This window comes from Pristiophorus japonicus, chromosome 8, assembly GCF_044704955.1.
Source record: "Pristiophorus japonicus isolate sPriJap1 chromosome 8, sPriJap1.hap1, whole genome shotgun sequence".
Taxonomy (NCBI): domain Eukaryota; kingdom Metazoa; phylum Chordata; class Chondrichthyes; family Pristiophoridae; genus Pristiophorus; species Pristiophorus japonicus.
The window spans coordinates 235,987,628-235,992,833 of record NC_091984.1 but is presented as its reverse complement, the minus strand read 5'-3'; positions in this window follow the sequence as shown (position 1 = coordinate 235,992,833).

Below are 5,206 nucleotides of genomic sequence, written 5' to 3'. Positions count from 1 at the left end.
GTAACACATAAAAGGAACTAATATATAGATTCCAGGAAGACATAACTAAAGCTGAATTTTAAAGATTGATCCAAGAATCACAGAAGGATACAGCACAGAAGGAAGACATTTGGCTCTGTGACGGAGTGACCCAATCAGTCTCATTCCCCTTGCCCTTTCCCCATAGCCCTACAAATAGATCGCCTTCGAGTATTTATCCAGTTCCCTTTTGAGAATTACTATTGAATCTGCTCCCAGCGCCCTTTCAGGCAACGCGTTCCAGCAGTGGTACTGAGGCATCCAATCTTAACTTCAGTCTAGGGTTCATGATCTGGATGCAGTGACCTTTGCACTTTGCCCAAATCGCCACTGGGTTGACTTCACCAGAGTTTGAAAGCTTGGCCTCATGGATGGTGTGTATCCTGTGTCTCCCCCACCCCCGCTTCCCCTCCCCTCCCTCGCCCCCCACCCTGACTGTGCCTGTCAGTAGGAGAGCGTCATCAGTAATGGGCAGTAACCATCAGTAAGCTCTCAGCTGTTCCTCATTGGGCAGCACCCTCACTTCTTAGTCAGGAGGTCGTGGGTTCAAGTCCGAGTCCAGAGACCTGAGCACGAAATCCAGGCCGACACTCCCTGTGCAGTACTGAGGGAGAGCCGCACTGTCGGAGGGGCAGTACTGAGGGAGCGCTACACTGTCGGAGGGGCAGTACTGAGGGAGCGCCGCACTGTCGGAGGGGCAGTACTGAGGGAGCGCTGCACTGTCGGAGGGGCAGTACTGAGGGAGCGCTGCACTGTCGGAGGGGCAGTACTGAGGGAGCGCTGCACTGTCGGAGGGGTAGTATTGAGGGAGCGCTGCACTGTCGGAGGGGCAGTACTGAGGGAGCGCTGCACTGTCAGAGGGGCAGTATTGAGGGAGCACCGCACTGTCGGAAGAGCAGTACTGAGGGAGTGCTGCACTGTCGGAGGGGCAGTACTGAGGGAGCGCCGCACTGTTGGAGGAGCAGTACTGAGGGAGCGCCGCACTGTCGGAGGGGCAGTACTGAGGGAGCGCTGCACTGTCGGAGGAGCAGTACTGAGGGAGCGCCGCACTGTCGGAGGGGCAGTACTGAAGGAGTGCCGCACTGTCGGAGGGGCAGTACTGAGGGAGCGCCGCACTGTCGGAGGGGCAGTACTGAGGGAGCGCCGCACTGTCGGAGGGGCAGTACTGAGGGAGCGCCGCACTGTCGGAGGGGCAGTACTGAAGGAGTGCCGCACTGTTGGTGGGGCAGTACTGAGGGAGCGCCGCACTGTCGGAGGGGCAGTACTGAAGGAGTGCCGCACTGTCGGTGGGGCAGTACTGAGGGAGCGCCGCACTGTCGGAGGGGCAGTACTGAGGGAGCGCCGCACTGTCAGAGATGTCGTCTTTTGAATGAGACGTTAAACCGAGGACCCGTCTGCCCTCTCAGGTGGATGTAAAAGATCCCACGGCCACTATTGGTAGAAGGGTCCTTCCGGTTGTTTCCGTGGGCAGGGAAACTGTTGGCAGCTCTTCGAGACTGCACCTGGTGCTGGGCAATTGGGGAAGGACACTCTGGCTTACCTTCCGGCCCCCCTGTACCGTATTAATTGCCGTGCCCCAACTAGTACCATCAGTGGGATCGGCAAACTGTGCACAGACCGACGATGGAACTGTGAACTTTTGGTCTGTATGTGGAGATTCCATAGGGGAGCTGCAGAGAGATATTTCCACTTGTGGGGGAGACCAGAACTAGGGGCCATCAATATCAGACAGTCACTAATAAATCCAATGGGGAATTCAGGAGAAACTGCTTTCCCCAGAGAGCGGTGAGAATGTGGAACTCGCTGCCACAGGGAGGGGTTGAGGTGATTAAAAAAACGAAAATGCTGGAAATCTCAGCGGGTCAGGCAGCATCTGTGGAAAGGAAGCAGAGTTAACGTTTCGGGTCGAGGACTAGCCAGTTCTGACGAAGGGTCATCAACCTGACAATGAATTTTACAGATCAGGTGACGTCACGATCTGCCTGCCGCTGAAATCCTCGGCGCTACCTCATAGCGGCGGCGCTAGGAGAGGCCGGATTTGATGTGCGTCACTAGATTCGCCTCGTCGCGGCACTACTGCCTCAGCGCACCGTTAGCGCTAACTGGACGCACGAACGTACCGAATTTCTCCCCCAATGTAATTGGCCTGGAAATTCCGGCATCCCTGGGTCCGTACGGAGTGCGTACGGAGTGCGTACGGGGTGTGTACGGGGTGTGTACGGAGTGTGTACGGGGCGTGTACGGGGTGTGTACGGGGTGTGTACAGAGTGTGTACGGAGTGTGTACGGAGTGTGTACGGGGTGTGTATGGGGCGTGTACGGAGTGTGTACGGAGTGTGTACGGAGTGTGTACGGGGCGTGTACGGGGTGTGTACGGGGTGTGTACGGAGTGTGTACGGAGTGTGTACGGGGTGTGTACGGGGTGTGTACGGGGCGTGTACGGGGCCTGTACAGGGTGTGTACGGGGCGTGTACGGACCCTGGGAAAACCAGCTTTTCCGATCTGTCAAACTGGAGCTGGACAGATCCTCTAGTTGGAACTGGTGCTCTCCACTCTCCTGTCCTGTGACAGTGGGAACTGGTGCTCTCCACTCTCTGTCCTGTGACAGTAGGAACTGGTGCTCTCCACTCTCTGTCCTGTGACAGTGGGAACTGGTGCTCTCCACTCTCTGTCCTGTGACAGTGGGAACTGGTGCTCTCCACTCTCCCGTCCTGTGATAGTGGGAACTGATGCTCTCCACTCTCTCTCCTGTGACAGTGGGAACTGGTGCTCTCCACTCTCTCTCCTGTGACAGTGGGAACTGGTGCTCTCCACTCTCCCGTCCTGTGACAGTGGGAACTGGTGCTCTCCACTCTCCCGTCCTGTGACAGTGGGAACTGGTGCTCTCCACTCTCTGTCCTGTGACAGTGGGAACTGGTGCTCTCCACTCTCTGTCCTGTGACAGTGGGAACTGGTGCTCTCCACTCTCCCGTCCTGTGACAGTGGGAACTAGTGCTCTCCACTCTCCCGTCCTGTGACAGTGGGAACTGGTGCTCTCCACTCTCTGTCCTGCGACAGTGGGAACTGGTGCTCTCCACTCTCCCGTCCTGTGATAGTGGGAACTGATGCTCTCCACTCTCTCTCCTGTGACAGTGGGAACTGGTGCTCTCCACTCTCCCGTCCTGTGACAGTGGGAACTGGTGCTCTCCACTCTCCCGTCCTGTGACAGTGGGAACTGGTGCTCTCCACTCTCCCGTCCTGTGACAGTGGGAACTGGTGCTCTCCACTCTCCCGTCCTGTGACAGTGGGAACTGGTGCTCTCCACTCTCCCGTCCTGTGATAGTGGGAACTGATGCTCTCCACTCTCTCTCCTGTGACAGTGGGAACTGGTGCTCTCCACTCTCCCGTCCTGTGACAGTGGGAACTGGTGCTCTCCACTCTCCCGTCCTGTGACAGTGGGAACTGGTGCTCTCCACTCTCTGTCCTGTGACAGTGGGAACTGGTGCTCTCCACTCTCTGTCCTGTGACAGTGGGAACTGGTGCTCTCCACTCTCTGTCCTGTGACTGTTGGAACTGGTGCTCTCCACTCTCTGTCCTGTGACAGTGGGACTGGTGCTCTCCACTCTCTGTCCTGTGACAGTGGGAACTGGTGCTCTCCACTCTCTGTCCTGTGACTGTTGGAGCTGGCGCTCTCCACTCTCTCTCCTGTGACAGTGGGAACTGGTGCTCTCCACTCTCCCGTCCTGTGACAGTGGGAACTGGTGCTCTCCACTCTCTGTCCTGTGACAGTGGGAACTGGTGCTCTCCACTCTCTGTCCTGTGATAGTGGGAACTGATGCTCTCCACTCTCTGTCCTGTGACAGTGGGAACTGGTGCTCTCCACTCTCTGTCCTGTGACAGTGGGAACTGGTGCTCTCCACTCTCTGTCCTGTGACATTGGGAACTGGTGCTCTCCACTCTCTCTCCTGTGACAGTGGGAACTGGTGCTCTCCACTCTCTCTCCTGTGACAGTGGGAACTGGTGCTCTCCACTCTCTCTCCTGTGACAGTGGGAACTGGTGCTCTCCACTCTCTCTCCTGTGACAGTGGGAACTGGTGCTCTCCACTCTCTCTCCTGTGACAGTGGGAACTGGTGCTCTCCACTCTCTCTCCTGTGACAGTGGGAACTGGTGCTCTCCACTCTCTCTCCTGTGACAGTGGGAACTGGTGCTCTCCACTCTCTGTCCTGTGACAGTGGGAACTGGTGCTCTCCACTCTCTCTCCTGTGACAGTGGGAACTGGTGCTCTCCACTCTCTGTCCTGTGACAGTGGGAACTGGTGCTCTCCACTCTCTGTCCTGTGACAGTTGGAACTGGTGCTCTCCACTCTCTGTCCTGCGACAGTGGGAACTGGTGCTCTCCACTCTCCTCTCCTGTGACAGTTGAACTGGTGCTCTCCACTCTCCCGTTGGTGTAGGAGGGAGGGCTTTAGTTTCCTGAACAATTGGGACCGCTTCTGGGGAAGGTGGGTCCTGTACAAGTCGGACAGGTTGCACCTCAACAGAGACGGGACCAATGTTCTCGCGGGTGGTTTTGAGACTACAGTTGGGAGGGCTTTAAACTAGCTTGGCAGGGAAATGGGAACGCAGGAGAGGGCTCCGAGCTAGTTAGAGTGGGTGAGAGCTCAGATGAACAGAACCCGAAGAAAGAATGCAAAAGGCAGGAGGCAACAGAGCAGAGCAGCACTCGGGTAAGTGTAAACCACAAGGTGATAGGGAGGGACAATATGTATGAATATAAAGGGGCTGCAGGAGGGGTCAAAACTAAAAATCATGGTTTAAAAACTAATATTAAAACACTCTACCTAAACGCACGCAGCATTCGAAATAAAGTAAATGAGTTGACGGCACAAATCATTACAAATGGGTATGATTTGGTGGCCATTACAGAAACGTGATTGCAGGGTGGCCAAGACTGGGAATTAAACATACAGGGGTATCTGACAATTCGGAAAGATAGACAAGAAGGGAAAGGAGGTGGGGTAGCTCTGTTAATAAAGGATGATATCAGGGCAGTTGTGAGAGACGATATTGGCTCTAATGAACAAAATGTTGAATTATTGTGGGTGGAGATTAGAGAGATTAAGGGGAAAAAGTCACTGGTGGGCATAGTTTATAGGCCCCCAAATAATAACTTCACGGTGGGGCGGGCAATAATCAAGGAAATATTGGAG